Consider the following 21,361-nt stretch of genomic DNA (forward strand, 5'->3'; position numbering starts at 1 on the left):
AGGATTGGACTCCCTGTCTCTTCTGCACTAACCACCAACAGCTGGAGAACAGGCTGCAAGAGGCAGGAGGATCACGTCTCGTGGACATGTGAGCAAAGGCTTGAGGCTTAGCTAAGTTTCCAGGGGAAAGGTACAGGTTTATTCATTGCCTTTGCTTGACTGTCTGTATTTAAATGGAATGGGAGTTTTTAAATGCTAGTACAGCTCTTTGTAAAATATGTAAATTGTAGTCTGTGGACTTTCTGTATCAGTGTAGCAATATGTGGTTTTTTTGGTTTTTTTATTTTATAGCTATTTTTACCAAATTGTTGAACAATGCAGCTAAAAAGCAACAGGGAACAACTTAGGCAGGAGGGGGAGATAAGAAAAATTGGGGGAAAGACAAAATGATGTCTTTATGTATCCAGGGAGTCTTCAGACCTTTGCACTGTGACTTCAAACCCTGGATTAGTGGATTCTACCTATTCCAGCAGAAGTTTTGGTCAGAGCAGCAGTATATGGGAGGATGTCCCATGGCAATTTATGTTTCTCAGTAATGATGGCACAGTGCCTGTACCTATCTGGTTCCAGGTCATATGTGGTCAGAAGATGTTTGATCTCCTCCAGAAGACAAGGAGTATCCCACAGCCACCTTAATTTCATCTGCTCTGGCATCTGCTGAAACATCTGGTGGTGGCTGGTGTTGGAGACATTACAGTGGATGTGCTGGGAAACCCGTCTGGCTCAGGATGAGAGTTTTTCTGCTCCTCTGTGCTGCACAGCATTGGAGGATCTGGAAGTCCTTCACGCTCTGACCTTTAGGAACTTGAAATGCTCAGTGCAGGGCTGTCATTGAAAAAACAGCATTTCCTGCTTAAAACTTTGTGAAGCATATTTTTATTTTAACTGTGTAATTGTAACCACTGCTTAAAAATGGGGTCTTTTTAAGTGTTACCTTAGAACATTGTATTTTAGTATAAAAACCTACCCTTTGTTTCTCAGTGATACTCTTTTGTAGAATGTAGTTATGTGGGGATAGTGTTGACTAGTAATTATTTACTTGATCAGATGGGTTAGTTTTCCTTCAAACTATGCGTTTCATTTTAGCAGTGGTGTCTTAAATAGTTACTTAGAGAAAAGCTGCACAAGATAGAAGCTTCACAGAGGAGGGGAAGGAAAAAAAAAATCCAAATAAAATAAAAAAACAAACCCAAAAAGCCACCACACACAAGTTGGAAGGGCTTAGAATAAATTATTGCGTGTCACTCTGTGGGAAAATCTTCCCGTACGGATGCTGTGTTGTTCTCAACGTGAGTGCCAGATCCACTCAGCTCTGCTTTGCACTTCTGTCACCCTTATCACTCATGAGACGATCCTCCTCCTCTGTAAGTGCTACCCCCAGCGGCATGTATTCATTTATAGGACTTGCATGCTTGTGCTGAAGTCAGGCACCCAAGAGGCACAGGATGAATTGACAGTATAGGCAGATGCTTTCAGCAAAGGAACCAGGATGTTAAAAGAGCTTTAGCGTGGTTATTGTTTTGCCAGGCAAATCCATGTACTTGTCATCAAGGTGTTCAGGAGTATTTCAGCCTCGTCGTACAAGCTGAATACAAGAGCTGTAATCAAGAGTTACATCATTTGGTGAGACAAGACCTTGAGGAATACAGCAAAGGGAAATGTGCATAATTAGAACAGTTCAGTTACAAGGGAAAAGGGGCTTTGATAGTGTTAGAAATGCAGCTGAAACATGCAGCCTCCATTGCCCTGTCATCAGGCATTAGATGGTAGATGTCAAGGGGCCAGGGGGATCTCAGGATCCAGCGAAGGAGTGTGGGGTTCCCTCTTTGAACCTTTCCAACCCTCAGAAAAACACCTAAGGTGACCATCTGCTGAGCCACAAGGTCTCCTTCTCCACTGGGGGACAAACACCAAACCAGAGATTAAAACAAGAGTCACTAACTAAAAAAAAAAAAGAATGTAAAAAGCAGTTTGTTTTGATAGTCTTTCTCAGAAAAGAATGCTGAGAAATAGAAACATGACCAATTCCTCTGCCACCTCAAAATTCCTGTAAAGGAAGAGGCTGACATGAAGAGGGGCCAGACGTGGTGACAGGGAACACGTCGTAGGTCGTCAAACGCCTTGGGGCCAATGCGCTTCCCATGGTGATTTCCACACCGACAAAGTTGCCAAAATCCTTCCTAGAAATTTCACTTGGGGGAATAAAAAAAAAAACAACTCTAGTGACACCCGTTCTAAGTATGCAACATCCAGCCTGCTTTATTTAGATTTTTCACAAAATATTTATCACTGCCATAGTGATATCTATCCTAAAAAAAGAGACAATGTTTCAAAGCAATTTGACCTCCTCTAGACCCTATCCAGAGACATCTCTATTCTTACACATGTATTATTGGCAAATGTTTTGAATTTTTGAGTTTGTAGAGGAAAATGTTCAACATCTCAGGGATTCTTGAGCCATGGGAGACTGCTTTCCACCCACCACTGAGTAGGTTACCAGACAATACTTAATGTTTAGGTATCAAATTTGTTGAAACTATGCCTGGGTGTGCACTGAATTTATTACATTGCTCCTCTTTGCTTTTTCATTTTTCTATTTATTATAAGGCAAAGCTTTCTGGCGAGTGGGGCACACCACTCAGGGAGCACTGGAGGAAGGATTTCATCACTGATGCTCTTCCAAGACATCAACACCAACTGGCATCACTGGCATTCATCTTTTGGGTGAGACTGTGACTGGAATCCTCTCTCTCAAAGCAAACACTAGAGGTGAGTTCTTCTGAAACTAACTGATTTAATGATGATATGGGACTCAAGGTTGGACATTTTTTTCCTTGAGGCTGCTGGCTGGGCCCTGCTGGGTGCTGTGGAACGCCAGCAGTGCTATGAATATCAGGAATGCTAATAATGGGGTCCCATTTCTAACTTGGGAACAAAGGTTTCATTGCGTGCACATAACTTCCACGGGCAAGCATTCCTCTTGTCTTGCTGGATGCGGGGTGTGACTCTGCGTGAATAACCCCAGTCCTTTAAAAGAGTACTGGAAGACAGTCAAAGAATTGTTTCTTTGCCAATAATCGTAGCGTGGGGAGGCGCCAGGCTCAGGTTTTAATCCTGAAAATGATTCCAGTACAGGGAAGGAGGTAAATATAGAGTGCAATCTGAGATCTAGGTCTTCGTTGGGTTTGGAGGTCTGCTTACTGGGGGTTTTATTGCTGTGCTCTTGGGTTTTTTTAAAATTTCATTTTTTAGTAGTTTAATTAATTTATCCTTATATTCTCTGAACAATTCATAGTGTTGCTTGTTACTAATTGATTCCAGGGTGTTTAACGTGTTTAAGCCAATAGCAGAGGTCAGAGGAACGGTATCTAAAGACCGCACGGAGAGCATCTGCATATTTGATCTTGTTTGTGCCAGATTCCTGGCTCTCTCTGTCTTAGGGATACCCAAGAGGGTCGCAGTTGTCATAAGCATGTCTTAAGTGGGTGCTTCAGAATCGTCCTGGGTTGGTATTGAGCCAATCCAGCAGCTTCCTCGCATGAAGTATGCGCAGCGGAAGAGGGAGCAAGGGAGGAGGAATGTGTGGCATTCCCCTCCGTCTCTCTGGCACAATTGTCCTGGTGGTCCTGTTTCAGCTGGTGGAATCCAGAACAGCCCCTTGGCTGTGCTAGGGCACGTGAAGCTCCTTTTTCTGGCCCTTATATAGCACAGGATCGCAGCACGACTGGCAGGGTGGGTTTGCAGCTCCTTTTCCTCTTTGCTCAGCCACAACGAGCCCAAACGTGACAGCTTTAGGAATCTGGCCCTGTATTTCCAAACTCCATGCAAATATGGTAATAATAGCTAAACTGACATTTGCTTTCGCTTCTGTATAGTATGTCTTTAATATGATTACTGCCCTTAACATTTAAAGGAACTTTGACAGTTATGTAATCCCTTCAACATTTAAGTACAACAGGAATTTATTATTAAGTGCAGTGGCTGGAAATGGAGCACTTTTTTCATTCATACTATAAACAGTTATGTTGGATTAGTAATCCTGCTTGTCAGAGTTGTTCACTGTTTGATATTAATCAGCAGGTTTATGAAAGGTGCAATAGAAGGCAGAAATGAGAAGTGAAGAAGTTGTAAACCTTAGTTCCATAAACTCTGACTCTATGTATTGCTCAGGTTCACAATATTTCTTGCAGTGACCTCAGACTGAGGAGAAAGGAAGTGTTGCATTATGATAATGGTGCCTCTATCTTTTGGTAAAGGTATATTTAGTTTCTTGCTATGTACATGCAATAGCTGGTAGTGATTGAAGCCCAGACTTTTGAGAACATTTTTAGGTTGTTTTGTAAAGAGTGTGCTTTTCAGATTGTTGTGTAGATCGAGCATGATACAACCTAGCAAAACACTTAATGATCAAATATTACATGACAAAATGAACACCATCTCCTTTTGGTGCTTATCCGCTATTAAAATCATGTGCAAATCACTTCACCTGAATATTTCTACCTAATTTGTGGGTTGTTATCTTTGAGCTACATAATTAATTTCTGTGTCTTGCAAACACTGTTGCACTGCAGGTTTGTTGTTGATGTTTTTCCTTTTTTTTTTAACACTTCTGAGTCTCTAGTACATATTCATGCAGCACGTACAGAGGAGCCAGGTCCTCTGGTTGGAAATGTCATTCTGTGAGATCTTTAGATGATCAAAGTGACAATGACACCATTGTAATGCAACATGTCTTCAAACAGTGCATAATAAATTACCATGATTGGTTAATGAACATGCATGATTAATGAAACAAAATATAGACATATAATAAAGGCTTTTCTTGTAAATGTCAGTCATACTCCTTGTTCAAATGCTTTTGGATATGTCCCTTACACACCTTGCAGAACAGTTGACATATATGTATGTAGATATACAGCAGGGAAATCAAAATACAATATATAATCTTTCCACTAGAAGTGAAATTAAACTTGAATAACATATTTGACAGGTTTCAGTACTTCAGTTTGTTTCAAGTTAATTTTTCCCCCTATTTCTGATTTGCTTATCACAGCTTTGTTTTGGCATTGAAAAAAAATAAAACTTCATTGAATAACATTGGACTTTATTAAACTAAGTATATCTTTCACTGATCACTTTTAAAGCAACGTGGCATTAGCTTTTTAAATCTTTGGGGCTAAATTTAGCATTTGCTTGTGGTAGGATCAAAAGTGTCAAAAAATCTGCATCACTGCCTCATTATCAATCACTGGGATATTTCTGGAGAAGCAGTTTGATTTGCATGGTTGGACCTCCTACCTAGCATCACAGAAGGCTGTGCATCAATAAAATTAACTTTTGTCACTCAAACCAAATTGGGCTGAGGCGCCCCTGCCAGAACAGCTCATGTGCATGCGAGGAGCGTGGCTGATCCCGGAAACGCTCGAACCTTGTTTGGGAAGGCAGAATAAAAGAATTAATCCACTTCTGGGTGTTGTCCCTGAGCTTTCTCTATGGCTCGAAAGAAATCCAACAGGAGGGCGATAGATCCCCCTCACACAGAGCCAGAAACATGAAAGGTCTGGATCCAACCAGCACAGCGATGGGCTGGACCAGATCTGGCCTGCTCCATCCCGGTGTGCAGAGCCCTGCCCAGCTGTGCCTCACCTGTGGAAGCCTTGGAGCTGTGATTTACAGCACAGCCGCCCTTTGCTCAGCTCCCCGTTGCTCTGGAGGAAGTTGCTGAAGCTCTTTGCAGAGCACAGCGTACCTCTCATCTCCTGCCAGCTCTGCAGAGCAGAGCAGTTCCCGACGGCAGGATCACCACCCTCGTCGCCTCCTCCATCCTTCGCCAAGCGGGAGACGCTGCTCTTCCAACATCTGGAGGTCTGGTCTGCAGCACGGGGTGCCTGGGGTTCACACGCTCCCCTTCTCCACGGATCTAGCTCCAGCCATGCTGGGAGCCTTTCCCAGTGAAGCCCAGCGTGGCTGGCTGTCCTTGCTGCCAGCAGGCCACAGCAGCAAGGCCATAAAAAGACAAAAAGTCACAGTCTTCCTAAAACATCTATTATTTTTTGCTGGAGGTTGAATTAGCCAGGGTGGAGGGAGGTGCATGTGTCCTGCCTGGCTGCATCCTGCCTTGCAGCCAACCCACGCAAGAGACAGAGTTGATTTTTCTCGGGCCTTTCGGCAAAAGAAACAACTCTGTAAAATCTTACCCATTCTGAAACATTTTGTGCGGTTTTAAGATAAAAGTGAGTGTATGTTTCTAGGCATTGGATTCTAAATAACAGATCATCATCCAGTAACTGTTTTTTCCGCCCCTCCTCTCCCATATTTCTTTCAGGTGTTCAGCATTTTGTTATAATTATACATGATATTAACTGCTAAAGATGTGTCTGTAGTATATCCAGTCCTCCTTCCTCCTGTGAATCCATCCGTAGCCCATTGATATGGTCCTCATCCATATTTACTGATAGACTCTGTTATTCTTTGAATTCATGATGAAGAGTGGTAGTTTTCTGTGTTTCTGGGGTTTTGGTTGGTTTGTTTGGGATTTAAGCTGTTCCGTAGCTGCAGTTTGCCCCAGGAACTGCACTGAGCTTTTTATCCCCTCAGGAAAAAGGTAACAATTTATGGAGAGACTGCAAAAAGGCAGGATTAGGGGATTTTAGAAAATGTAAACCTTCTCCTTTTCGTGTTGTACAGGCCTTTCCCAAGATGTCATTCCTAAGGAAAATGTGCTACTGTAGTGTAGATGGATGAAAAGTTTAAATTCGAGTTTGAACAAAGTCAGCATATGTGCACTCTTCATCATTTAAATAATTGTTTCAGTATTGTCTGTGAAACAAATATTTAGACTTTGATCTACTTTTAAAGACAGATACTTCTTGAAAATTTTCCTAAGCATTTTCCCTCATTTCCTGAGCCAAGGAAACAATTTTTCAAAGCCTAAGTCAGCTTGTTTTATCTCAGAGGAAATAATGTTATTTTAGCGTACCTGGTAGGGCTAACTGAAATATTAAGAAACCTCAAATGCTTGCTTTTGTGCAAGAATTTCTGAAAAGGGCAAATCCAAACAGGACAAAATAATTTCCATTAAACCCTTAAGCAAATGAAATGTACAGATTTGCACTGTATTTTTAGTAATATTATTCCAATTCTAATTAACAAGTAAACCAGGCCACATGCAAGTTCAAATGAAATTTTATTAAATTTTATCAAATTAATGGTATGGGACATGAAAGGAAATAATCTTAAAAATATCAGCAGAACACTCACTGGCAATAATTCTCCTTGACTTCTTTCTTTTATACTACTGGGGCCTTGGACAAATGAGTCAGAAAGAGATGGACTTGTATAAATTGCTCTCTGTGCTGGGTGAGAAATAGCTTTAAGAGGCTGAACTCTCATGGCAAGGTCTGAGCCAAAATACTAAGAATGACAACGTTTGGTAAACCAGCTCTGCAATTGAAACCAATTTTTTAAATTTTAAATTGTTTGTTAAATTAATTGCAGGATGAAAAGTGGGATGCTCCTTTTTAAAAAAACAAAACTGTTCACCTCTGACATCTGTGGTCCTGGTATAGGTCATTTTGACTAATCATGGGATGAGCTCTGCTGGTGTTTGGAACCAAGTTCCAAAGATGAATTAGTGGCATCACTTGGAAACAGATTTTACAACTGAAAGTAAATAAACTGCGAAAAATCTAATCCAGAAGACAAAATTAATTAGTATGAGAGCAATCTATCAAAGCATCCACAAAAACAGAAAAGCTACCACTTGTTTGAAGCAAACAGTCCCTTCCTTTCCCTTCACTCTCTACCCTTTAAAATAGAAGGTGATTTCTAATATCTGCATGCTATATTTTTTTCCTTCCAATTTATTCCTTTGTAACTGACTCTGAGCAGTCTCTCTGTCTGAAAGGCATTTGTAATACCACCTAATTTCTTTCTAGTTTCTTCAAGGTTAAGAATATCCATAGGTATCCATTCAGGGCATATTTATTCAATGGTTAGAAAGTACACCAAACTGTTGTCTAGTGTCTTTGCTTATTTTAGGAGCAAACATAAACACGAAGAAACTATAATCCTGGTGTAATGTAGGAATCTAATTAAGACTAATGAGGCAACATTAAATTTAATGTATGATGCATTTTATATGCCTTACCATTAGAGCTGCAGCAAGCTGTTCGTCAGAGTGTCGAACTTTGGTGAATAAGCCCCTCAAGGCATTGTTAAACAATCTGGGCTCAGGCCTTCTCCTGCCCATTAGGTTGTGTTGGTCTTGGAAAAAATCTAGATATAAATGGAAATTTGGGTGTGGGGGGAGTAAAAGGGGGAGGCCTCAAGAAGTTCTGCCCATCTTTGAACGGCTCAGGAAGCAGATAAAAAGGGAAGATAAATGGATGGCTGCATGTGAGACCCTCGAGGAGGTACCAGGCTGGGACAGAAGGGAGGAGGGCCAAGTGTAATGTGTGAGCTGCTGTTTGAGAGGCACCTAGAGCAACGGGAGTGGGAAAAAGATGGGATTTAAGTGACACAGTTTATCAAGAAGAATGGGCATGGTGATTGTTGCTTAACAGCTAATTAACAGGATAGGTTTTTGTTGTTTTTTTTTTTTTTTTTTACTTCTTATTAAATTCAGGATGTTCAGTAAGCCCTTACATGCACCTTAACTGTACAGAAAAATAAGAATATAGCTCCAGAGCTTCTGCTGCCCAGAATTCTTCCCCCCCGTACAAATGGAAGACTCCTCCAACAATACAAACAAAACTTTTGGCAGTGATTTATCACATAACCCTTCACTGAGCCTGTTTAAGTCCCCATTACTGGGGGGATTCAAGACTTGTAGATGTGGGACCTCGGGACACGCTGAGCTTGGCTGTGATGGGCTGACAGTTCAATCTTAGAGGGCTTTCCCAACATAAATGACTTTACATTTGCCTTAACATGCAGGGAAGTATAAAGGATCCAATGAGGGTAAAGATGAGTTTGAGTGAAGATTGGGTGCTGAGGAGTGGGGAGGTTTTTGGAGGAACATGTAATGAGTTGACTTCATGGGTTTGCAGTATGAACTGATTCTAGGTGATGGGTCAGAAGTGTCTGCTAAGCTGTAGCTTGGACAAGTTCATGGGCTCTGGTGTTAATTGGTGATTGCCAGCTGCTGTGAGACTGGGGCAGCCATGAGAAGAAGGTGAGGTATGGAGGATTTAGTTGGTGTGGGGAGAGGGGATGGGGAGGGCCGGTGTCAAAGTGCACTTCAACCCTGCTGCTCCAAAAGCTGAGTTTCAGCCTACTACATCCTGGAAATTCATTCCAGTTTATATTATTGCATGTGTTAGTGATGGCTTGAGTGTTTGAGACTTTGAAGTATTTAATCTACACATGAAATTGGATTTTTTTTTATTATTTTTTTAATTTTTTTTTCTTGTAGAATATACCCATGGAAACCTGTAGTCTGTACTGGAAAATAAATGACTGGAAATGTTCCTCAGTGACTAACTTGTTACAAGACATTATTGAAAGTGCAAGCACCAAGTTATACTTTTGACAACAAACAAATGTCACGTGCTGGGCAGGAATTAGGGATTCAGCAGCGAGGCTGGTCTGAGGAAAAAGATGCTGTCAGGATGACTGGCAGTGCTGCTTTAGGAAGATTGCAAAAGTACCTACTGCACAGGTTTGGGCTAGGGAAATGAGTTATTCCTCACAGCAACCTCAGGGAGCACCATGAAAGCTCAGCTGGGGGCAGAAAAGAAAACAATGCTGCCAGAGGGGCTTCAGGGGGCTGGGAAGGAGCGACGTGTTCACAAGTGTTTGGGGATTGACCTCACTCAGCTGCTATGGAAGTGTGGGTGGGGGGGACAACTTCAAGGCAAGCAGATGTAGGCTGATGCTGAGAGTTTTTACAGTCCCCTGGTGTGTGGGGAACATGCTGGGACCACCCCATCGTACCTGACCCGGCTGCCCCAGGGATGGAGAGAAAAAGCACATGCAAGGAGGGGTGGTTTTTCCACCACAACCTGCTCTGCTCTTTCCCTTCCCAAAGGGAATGACTGTGTGCCTCTACCTGTACAAACCTGACTGGGGTTTATGCTGTTGTGTCTGCTCCTTGTTCAGTTCTGAACTGAAGGTAGGTGGAGAATGAATTCAACAGGGAGATGTGAAGGTTTATGGAAGCAGACAGATTCTGTCTTTCTTTTCTGCCCTTCCATTCCTCATCCCCTTGTGCTTTGTGCTTATCTATCCATAGAAAAAAATACCCCAGCAAACTGCAGAAAGTGCAAATTTACTGCTAAGGGAGCTGTTAATTTATTTTCATTTTATTTTTCCTTCTCCAACATCCTTTTAATTTCATTAATACCAATTCCCGATCTTTCTTGTGACTGAGCTACAAGTATGCACTTTGTTCAAAGCACAGGTATAGGTCATATTTTTTTCCCCTTTAGGATTTTGTCTTTTCCTTGAACAGGTCACACTCTGCTCAGCTTTTGGGTGCCTTCTTCCTGTGTTTGGATCCTGTGGATCACAGTTTTGGGAAGTTCTCTTGGCTTGGCTTCGCTGATCTGGGCTCCAAGGCAGCCTGTGCCCCACTGGGTTTCATAACACACAGGTTTAAATGTGTATTGCAAATAAAATAATCAGGGCTAAGACATTTGCAAGGCTCCTTAAATCCCACTGCTTGGTGTTTAACCCAATTCCAGGGAAAATGTGATAAATAAACCTACCTGCCTTTCCTTGTTGTTGTATGAGTGTTGTTTGGATTTAGGTCAAATTCCTTGAATGTGATAAACATCCTTTTTATCTCGGCATCCTGTTGCAAATGGCTTTTCCTTTAGGAATGGATTCTCACCCTCCTTTGCAGCCAACTTCCTTCTGCTTTCCCACTGAAACAACCGTGGTATTACCATAGCTTGGGATTTCTGTCTGGGATGTTAGGACAAACAAGGATGGTGCAAACCTTGGGAAGTGTTTGGTCTGCTAGAAAAGCACTCAGATGAGCTCCAAATAGGATTCATAAATTGTACAGGGATCTGGTGGTTGTCAGAAGTCTTTAGTTCTATTTACTGCCAACGTGGCTACGATGCAGTGGGAACTGCTAACTTTCCTGGTGCAGTGTTTTTCCTGCTGGGGTGTGGGTTGTGTTCTCAAAATCCATCTGGCCATTACTTGTTTCCCCATCAAAACAAGCAGACAAGGTGGTTTTTACATAACTAGCCTTCTGATTGAAGAAAAGAGGTGATTCTTGCCCAAAACTGTTACAGGGCTTTCTCCATCCCTGCCTCTTTGGCTGTGCTCAGCTCCTGCAGGCACTGAGCTGGCTCTGGGAAGGGTTACTCTGTGTCTGCTCCCCTGAACCTCTTTTATAAGAGGGAGCCTCTTTTAAACAGTAAATCACCAGCGATGATCTGGGAGAGACTGATCCTCCTCACCTCTTCAATAGGTAAATTGCCCTTTTAGAAGAGTGATCCATGCTCCTGTCCTCATTTTTCATATCTCACTTAAAAAAAAGACAGAAAAGAAAAAATAATCTTCCAGGGACTTTGACTTAAGCAAAGGCACTTTAGAGTTTTTTTTCTAATGTCATTCTAAAGTTAAAAAACAATTTGACTTCAAGGGAGATACAGCCCAATTTTTTAAAAACTTAATAGGATTAGTCATGGGAACTATTTTTAGCAAAAGTTCAACTTTATCCATGTATTTTAATGTGGGAAAAGTGTGTCCTTTTCCCTCTGCTAATGTTTGATGTATTCCAGCCCTCCTGTGAGTGTGTTTGAGTATCTTAGGGGCTCTGGAGTGGAGGAGAACTTCCTCTCGGATTCTCTCTGTTTTCTTTCGTGAAAATGACATTCCTAAGCTGTTTCACTTTCTGACAGGAAATGGAGCCTTGCCAAAAATGATTAAAGTCCAAGAAAGCATAACAGTTCCAAAGCTGCAGCAGTTCTTTAGGAGTCCCGAGTTTGACATTGTGTCAAACAAATGTGAAATATTGTTTAATAAATTTGAATAATACAGGGAAAGGGAAAAATGGTTCTTGGCTTATAATGCTGGTGCTCTTTATTAAGTCTGTAAAGGCCTGCCTAGCTCTAATAAATTGAAATATATACATAAATATACTTGTGCATGGATAACAGTTTAATATTGTAATATATAATGAACGGCGCACATGCACCCCCCACACGCAGACATTGATTTATTCGTGCTATGACCATATATATATTGATATGTGTGTGTGTAGACTCCCTCACAAGTTTGTATATATTTATACATGGAATTACCATTCACAGGCAACTCCTGTGCCTGCTTCATATAAGAAATATCATAAGTGTTATTTATAAGGTGTGAGGTGACATGATGACTTTATAAAAATACTAATCTAATGCTAGATAAAATACAATTGTTAACGGTTTCTCAATGGTTTTTAATTCAGTGTTTGTTTAAAGGAATTATTTTGAGGCCTTTGCTTATGCCAAATGACACCTTATCATGTAATTGCAGCATTACTAGAAGGGCTGTGCTGAGGCTCAGGGAAGCAGTGGGAATTCTGTGGCACCCAGGAGCCTGGCTCTGCCACCTCTTCCCATTTAACAACTCTCTCTGCCAGGAGGGCTTCCAGCCACTGAGACTTTGACAGTTTCCAATATTAGGGTATTAACGCAACAGCTCTATCAAAATGAGCCAGACTTCTAAGAAATTCCTGTGCTGTCAAAACCCAAGTGTGAAAAAGTCCTGCCAGGCTCCTGTAGTCCTAAGTTTACTTCTCAGAATCCACAAACACCCTTCAGCAGTTGTAAGTTAGCTTCCAATTTTATTTTGGATTTTGGTTGTACTGCATTCACAAAAATCACATTTTTAAGTTGCTCTCAGGCCACAGGACCAGGAATTTATTCTTTTCTTTTTCTTCTTGATTTTAATATAAAAGCTGTATTGCATCATCACCAGATTCCAGGAGCTCTGAATTTTAAAATTAGTCTAATGACTTAAGGCTCAATAAAATTGGGACAGTTGGCAACTTTTCTAGAAAATATGCTTTGTTAGTTCTTGCAAAAAAACTTGACTTGTTTCCCTTCTGTCAGGTACCTTACTCCTCCACCAAAATATATCAAATATTCAGGAACTTATGAAATAATAAAAATGTTCTCCTGACATTGTCTCCAAGGCAAAACATTCTTTAAGCGAGGTGCGTTTCAAAGCAAAGCTGTGGGAAAGGTTTCTATTTTTCATCCTTTGCATGGAATTGGCGTGCTGTTTGATTAAAAGGAGTCCTGTTTAATAGTTTTTCTAATGGCATTTGAGGTTTCACGTCGGTGGAGTTGAGCCGGGACCGTTGGTGCCGTCATTCAAGGAGGACAGCGATTCACGGCTACTTTTCAGACGAGTTAAATTGATCAGACAAGTCAGTCAATGTCATTGAGCACTATTTGTCACTTCATAAGCAGCTACAATCTGCTGCTCTATAAATGCAGAAGGACCGTCGAATAAATCACATCAACCAGTGGGAGTAGATAGTATCCCTTCATCCATAATTGGAGCGGTCCTCTCCTGTCACATTCGCTCATTCCCCGCGATTCCGGCGCGGATTGACACTGACAAAGAAAGAGCAGCCGCTGTCAGAGGAGCTGGAGTCTGTCTGCTGCTCTGCTCTCCCCACTAATAGATATCTATCATAATATTGTATTAACATCACAAAAAATCAGACTTATAGCTCCGCTATCTGGGAGTATCGGTGACATATGTAGGGGTTTCTCCTGGGCTGCGGGGAAGGCTGATTGATGCAAGAGGAAAGCTCCTGATTAAAACCACTTACCAAATCCGTGAGCGGCAGGAATATCTACTTCCTTGTGTGCTGCTGATTTCACAGATGAAAATATGGTTAAAAAATAAATAAAATGAGAATGTGATTTGTTGTAAACAGACCTTCTAGAAATTTGTTAATCGTTATTTGCCGGCGCAGGGATGCATGGTGGATTTATTCCTATGAAGGAATTCCTATGGTTTTTTTGGTTATATATAGTAATATATATATATTATTATTTCCTTAATTATTTTGGTATATATATATACCAAAATAATTAAGGAAATTGAACAGCTTGAAAAAAATATTATTGCCTATTTAGCAAAAAAAAATAAAAAAAAAAAATCCCCAAAATTCTCTCTGGTGTCTGCTTTGGCAAATATATATTTTCTAAGTGAACAGATGCAATCAGAAGAGAATATTTATTACAAAGGTGTGCCACACTAGGAACTTTTTTCCTGGAGAAATGCTGGATGGCTTCTACCAGGAATATGTTAGATTAATCAGCTCAGTCCTGGAGAGAAATCGCAGTGGAATACCCAAACTGCTGTGTAGTCACATGTAAATCTCTCTGACAACCTGGAGGCACGGATCATTTGTTCAGTGCTTGGTTCCAACAACAAGCTCGTGGAGGAAAATACCTTGTTTGCTTATAAAAATAACTGTAGCTGAATATGTAATTGCTGAGAACAGAGCACTGTGATCCCAGGTCTCCAGGATGAGGTTCTGGAGCCTTTCTCTTTATTTTGGGGGAAAAAAAAGCCTGAAGCCAGTTTGCCTGTGTGTAAACAACGCTTTACGTTGCATGTCTTGTGGGAAAATAGTGAAATGTTTTCTTTTTAAAGGTGCTCGGTGTAAATGTCATGTTCCTGGCTGGAGTCTTTGCTGGGCCCAAAGGCAAAGTGTAATATCAAATGCCTGCTATAATTTTCAGTCTGGGACATCTCTTGACCCGTGTGCACAGATGATGAACAATTTCTCCTTTCTGGGTTGTCTTCTTTGCCTCTTGGTGCAGAAGTTGTCCTGAAAACACGCCAAGAACCACAGTCATAGGTAAGCAGTACAAATGATTCTGTCTATGAAGGGTGCAATTCTGTTAATATTCACATAAATTCCACTAGAAGTACTGTTCAAAAGAAAACTCAAAGCAGTAGATCATAAAAATATTCAACACTAAACACAAGACTTTGACTTGATTTTAGATTAAGATAATAGAAATGTTATGCTTAAAACCAGAATGTGAAAGAAATCCACGTGCATTGGAGAACTGCAGAGGAGGCAGCTTACACAGGAGCGCATTCATTGTCAACATCTGATACTGAAAAGGTCAATAGTTAATTAAATAATCCATCACCTTAGGATAGAGAGCCATCCTCACTTCTGACAATCAATGGCAGAAATATTAAAAGGTCAGAAAATGAGTTACTATATATTGTGTTTTCTTACTGTGTGTTATAAAGATGTGGCTTGTGTTGAGTGGTGTGGGCATGAAGACAGGTGGGAAGAAATATTAGCTGTTGCCCAAATATTTTCTTAGATGCTCTTTTACCAGGCTACTTTATGTGTGGGCTTCCGAATCAATGGACCTCAAAGATGTAGTAAACTTTTACAATGACAATTTAAGACTGTATCACAGAATTTATAACACACTTTCTTTAATTATCAGTGTGTTTTCAGGAGCATTTTTCTCCTGTGCTGCTTGAGGTTTTACTGGGATAAACTGGCCAAGCGTGTTGATATTCAGATTTTGTTTAGATATGGGGTAGAGTTTGGGAGCCCAAGAGGCAGGGTTTTTTTGTGTTTATTTCCTAGATCTGATGGGTATGGCAGGGTAAACAAAGTCCACTCAATGACTCCTGATTGTGTTTTCTGCCAGGTCATGGTGTGTACCTGCTTCCAGGGTTATCCGTGTGAATAATTGTATTATTTATTAGAATGTAATGTTTTTGAACACTGATTGTTTATAAATTGTTTAAATTAGTTATAATAATGGTGCTGCCATAAATATTTTTTGCTTTTTCTGGCTGTCTTTTGCAAAATCCTTTCTCTCCCTGGTCGTGGGGCTACTCCTGCATTGCGTTTGTCAGATGATAAGTGTGGGTGACTTGGTGCATTTTTCCATTCCTTTCTCAGGATAGGTTGAAGTCTTCTTGTTTTCTGGATGGAAACTGGGGTTTCCAAATGAAGGAAAACAAATGGCTGTTGTTTCTGTGCCCAGCACAGCTGGAAGGAGCTCCTTTGAGTGATGCCTGTCTCACCCTCTCCAACAGCCCCTTTATGTTGGGATCCTCCAAACTAAAAGAAGGGCTACAAATGCACCAGAACAGGGATGTGCTTCCCTCTTCTCCCACAGTGCAGGAACAATATTTACGTATTAATCCTCTCCCAGTTTCTAAATTTTCATAATTTTACTTTCCTGGTACGTAGGTTTTACCCTGACGGTAAAAGTCACATCGCTGAATTCCGGCAAGCGTTATATGATTATTTTATCTCTCACTATAAAGAGTTTTGAAAGACTTTGTATGAGAGGTAATACAAAAATAAATTGAATTGAACTATGGCTTCACCTCCCCACGTTTTTAGTGCAGAAACCTTTAGAGCAAAAACTGCAATATAAGGACAAAGGAGGAGATTAAGACTGTGTCATGGAAGAGGTGACGCTGGGTGACAGGGCTGACCCTGCCTGAGCAGTTTGGTGGCTTTGCAGTCGGCTGTGTATTAATTAGATTTTAAGCATGTTCACAACTGGGGAAAAAGCCTGTTTGTATTTTTAGTGGGAAGGTTATTTTAAGCCATGAAAAAGGTATTAGGTATTATCTACTAGGGTGCATTTATATAAACAAAGGTCTACCTGATGGCTGTGCAAACATCTGTTCTGTTCTTACCCAACATTGCACGGTTCATTAACACTTACCCTGTTGGCCTCTGAAAGGCCAGTTCTGGAAGCACATAATTGTACTTACAGATCCACAGTTGCAACAATTTGACTTTTAAAAGAAAATATTCTTAGCTTGGGGTAATGAGGGTTTTTTCTGCTGTTTTTTTGTTTGTTTGTTTAGTGCGTGTGAGTCCCACAGTAAAAATATCATTTTATGTTTTACAGTGCCGACTCAGTAAATTACATTAATAAATGACTCCTGGTTCATGAGAAGTGCTGTATTTTGACAATATCAGCCAACCTTACCATTTGTTTAAGCAGGAAAAGTGGGGAGCCAAAATAAAGCTGTTAGAGAAGAAATCCCAAGAATGTTTATGAAACTTTGCCTTAGCTACATTTATTGGGAGTAGAAACATAGTTTTAATTTGTCATGCAGAATTCCAGGGGAGTGAGTAATTTCTAGAGCTTCTCTAAATGCCAGGACTTAATATTTTTCTGCAGCAATTTGTTTGTAAACATGGAATAAATTGTATAGGTTGCAAAGTGACAAAAAGGTATCTAGGATTTGTCATCTTCTGCTAACAGCTGTTGGGTTTATTTTATAGCATCTCATGGGGTTTTTTGGATAAATGCTCTGCTGACGGCAAGCAAAAGCACCCTGAGGATCTCTGATGGTGGGCACACACAAAGTTTAACTGTAATAAGCTGTTTGTCAGGGATTTGCTCTCCAATGGATCTGCTCCCCCAGGTCTCAGCAATTCCCACCAGGGTGTCCATGTGTCACCTTCAGAGAAACCCACACTGAACAGGAGGCAAACTCCAGGCAAGATGGTAATTTCCCTTCTGGCAGGGAGAATTTCATGATGTGAAGAGGGGAATCAGAGCTTCCTAAGGAGGATTTTTAAGGGAATGCAGCTCATGAATTTTACTTGCCCGTTCCCCTGGTGCTGCGGGAGCCCAGGATGGGGTTTTTTTTGTCACCCCCAGCTCTCTTTCTCATCTTGTGACACACTGTAGTTGTGGACTTAAGTCTTTTATTTGGTAGTCTGAGGCAACATCTTTATTTGTGGTGCACCTGCAGAGCTGGTTTCACAGCTGGACTCAGTGACCTTAGAGGTCTTTCCCAACTTTAATGATCCTAGTGAGCAGTGGAGATGGAGCTGATCCTGAGGGCCTCAAATCTACCACATTTGTTTTTTGAGATTTGCCTTGGACTAAAACTGGTTGTGTTCCCCTGGACTGACTCCCTGGCACTGATGGACCGCTTTGGGTTTGCCCTTGGTGTGCACCAGCATTTTAGCACCATTCCAAGGGCACCCACGTCTTTGCAGTGAGATGGGCAGCAGGGACTGGGAGATGTCTTTCAGAAGTTCACTCTGGACTCGAGAAAATTCCTGCAGAAACACACACTTGAACCTTAGACAGTGTTTTGCGGCCTTCCCTTGTATGGCACGATGAGCTGTGTTCTCAAAACTCTTCAATATTAGATGTTTCATCTTGTTTAAAGTCATTCCTGTGCTCTCACTCAGTGTTTGTGTGGGAGGCAGGTGAGTGTCTCTGTAGGTGCCATCAGTGCACCCCTAGGCTGAGTGTGAGCACAGCAGAAACCTCAGTAAATTCATGGAAACCACGTTTTAGGCACATTATTACCTCGGGAGGGAGATGAGCCTGTCTGCACTAGACATGTGCTTTCTCAAATCCTTTCAGAGGTTTCTCATATTTGAGTAATGTGGCAGTGACTGAAGCAGCACATCAGTTCTCATGGTCCCATGCTCCCCAGATCGATTACACCCTGTCACACCAACACAGCAGAAGTCATCGTCTGAGGGGAAAACCCACTCGTTTCTCACTGCATTCCCAACCGCTTCAGAACCTCTGCCAGCACATGCTAGCTCTGATAACATTTTAAGATACTGCTCTGCTGAAATGAAAGCCTTGCTTGCAAGGCCAAGCTGTCTGAAGTTCTCCCATCCCTCATTTAAATCCAGCCTAATTAGCCCAACTACAGACCTTGTTGTTATACATGCTGAAGTATAATGGCTGCTATTATAGCAGCTTGCAGCAGCAAAGATATATGATTTTGAACGATATGTCAAGGAAAAATAAACATGTTTCATTTCTTCATTAGATAATGTTTATTTATAGCACAATATATATCTACCTCCACTGTACCATTAAAGTTTTGACTGCTTTTTAACTATAAAATTTGATATTGTTGTGGCAGCTGCACTAGTCAAATGATTGCTATAGTACAGCTGTTATCAAAGAGTAAGATTTATAGCTGCCCTACATGGTGTAAAGATATGTGCATGTTTACTTTGTGTTTTACTACTTGTGTCCTATATTTTAATGACACAAGGTGAGATGAAATAGTGAAATAATAAACTCTTTTTGCTGCCGCAAAAGCAAATGGCACTATTTGTTTAAAGTTTGGTGTTAAATTATCTATTGTGCAATGATGAAAATTTTTCTCTCTGCTATTTTGGTTTATTTAAATATATTTTACATGTTAGTAGCAATCTTAGGGTTGTTTTTTTTTACTGTTTTTGCTTTTTTTGGAGAAGTGCTCTGGAACTGGGCTGAGAACAACATGCTCAATGAAACATGTCAAGCTATGTTATATTGTAGGTAAGGATCAATATTTTAACCCTTGGATAGACTGTAAGAGCACCCTGATCAGCAGCTTCCCACATTGGTGCTTTTCTAGGAAAATTAGATGAATGTGAATAGGGCACCAATATCCCATTTTATGGGGCTGCTGTCCCACATGACCCTATTGCAGCAGGTCCCTGGGCAATACAGCATGCATGAAAAGAGGCTCAGAAAATCTCTTGGTAAAGAAGGGGTGAGAAAGCCCATCCAGCTCAATGGCCAGATCCTGACCATCAGTACAAATCATTTATAGCCAGTGTTGAGCTCTCCTGCCCAAACCCAAGGCAAAATTCAAATTTTCTAACCACAGCACACAGCATTTGCAGAGTAGACACCTTTGGCTGCTGTTTTGATTTTCTTAGTGACCAATGTCTTTTTACAGATCCTTCTTTCTTTTTTTCCACTGGTTGGATCTCAACAAGGACTGCCTAATCAAAAGGGCCTGCAAGCAGAATTGGGTTATTTTGTGAAGGCTGAGGTCCTTCAGAAGAAATGTGATATACATCAAGTGCAGTGGATAGTCCTGTGCATAAGAGGAGAATTTAAAATTCAAACCTTCTCTGAAACTCCAAAACCAGATGGAAACAAAAGGAAAAGCTATGGAGGAGAGGTAAGTGATAGACTTTACATTCTTATTTAATTTTTATGATCTGTCTTGTGCACCTTTATTTGCTATTTGCTATTCAGTCCAATCCTGTCTGTGTGAAATTCAACTAGGTTTCATTTTTTTGAGTGGGAAAGAAGGGACATTGGTTTCCCCTTAAGATAATCCATAAGACAATATTCCTCACTCTGTGTTTAGTTGAGTCAGTCATGTATTTGTGTCTCCTACCAAACTCTTTTATTCACTAAATATATTACATTTATCTTTTTCTTGCATTTTTTTTTAACAGGGAAACATGAACTATAGCAACTTACTTATCTGCTTTCCTTTGAACTCTTTTCTGCCTGTTGTCTTGAACATTTCCTGTGCTTGTAGAATGGGTACTTTTACCTCCTCACCACATTTTTAATATATTTGAATTAAATTAAAAGAGTGTTTGAGAGCTGGAAGAGCTGAGCACTGGACAACCCAATGATCACAGGTTTTTGCTGAAGATGCAAGCTGCATATCATGGGCTGGAATGTCAGGACTCTGCCAGGTTCTAATGGATGGTAACACCTCTTTTGACTTGGTTGGGAAAGTGACTCCTCATGGTTTTTTTGTATTTTAGCTTTTTTACCTTTATTTGCCAGTGCATGAATTTTGAAAGCTATGTAAAAATGTAGTGAAAACAGGCGTTCTCATGAGGCCTCCTTTCCTTCCTGGGTTTTCTCATGTCATAAATCCAAAAACAGACATTTGTCTTGATATTTTAGTGGGGTTTTATTAATTTATTTATTTATTTATGGCAGAGAACAAAAGTCTATGATAAATTAAAATATAAAAAAAAATAAAGAAGAAGAAAAATGAGAACTTCACATCTTGTAAAAGATTTGGCTCTAGGTTTGAGGAAAGCTCTGTGCTCCCTATTATTTTACTCAGCCATCCCTGCCATGAGATTACTTTGCCTTAGGGTGATGGCTAGTAGGATTTGCTCAAGCATTACTTCTTATCAAAACTATGACCAGCAGCTTGGTGATCACTGGGGTCCCCAAGCACAGACTTTACAGGGAACTTACAGGCTCAGTTAAAAAGCAAATTACTGTTAATTAGGCAAACAAGCTACCACTAAAGCAGATATGGCAAGTGAGTTGACATTAGGTAAAGTAGAAGTGATAATTAATAACCCAACAATTTGGATGGATCATTGGTTCAGCTCTGCTCAATCAATAGCTGCTGTCTCTGTGCATTTTGGCTGAAGCTGCACCCAGAGAAAAGGACATTTCTGTGGAAACCACTCTGCCCAGGCCAGACAGATGTGCCACACCACATCTGTCCTACCAATTCCAGCAGCTTTTTCCAGAGGTAGGGCTCTCCCAATGGAGGGGCCAACTCCATAGGTATGGGGACAAGTATTTTGGATTAATTCACCTTAAATGAGCTTAGTATTAGTTTTCAGTCCTTTCACTGC

The 21,361-nt window shown here is 40.8% G+C and overlaps 2 long non-coding RNA genes across 2 annotated transcripts in view; both read left to right on the forward strand.

Moving 5' to 3' along the window:
• Positions 1-1,450: 1,450 nt before the first annotated feature.
• On the forward strand, positions 1,451-19,284 carry LOC117244747. The gene is made up of 3 exons (XR_004498393.1): positions 1,451-2,769; positions 14,623-14,830; positions 19,220-19,284. It is a non-coding gene; the product is annotated as an uncharacterized LOC117244747 (long non-coding RNA).
• Positions 19,285-19,709: 425 nt separating this feature from the next.
• The window catches only part of LOC107207783, a 29,447-nt gene continuing 27,795 nt past the window's right edge, over positions 19,710-21,361 (forward strand). Inside the window, exon 1 of the long non-coding RNA XR_004498291.1 lies at positions 19,710-19,917. This is a non-coding gene — a long non-coding RNA (uncharacterized LOC107207783). The remainder of the gene's footprint in view (positions 19,918-21,361) is intronic.

This window comes from Parus major, chromosome 7 (genome assembly GCF_001522545.3).
Source record: "Parus major isolate Abel chromosome 7, Parus_major1.1, whole genome shotgun sequence".
Lineage (NCBI taxonomy): Eukaryota > Metazoa > Chordata > Aves > Passeriformes > Paridae > Parus > Parus major.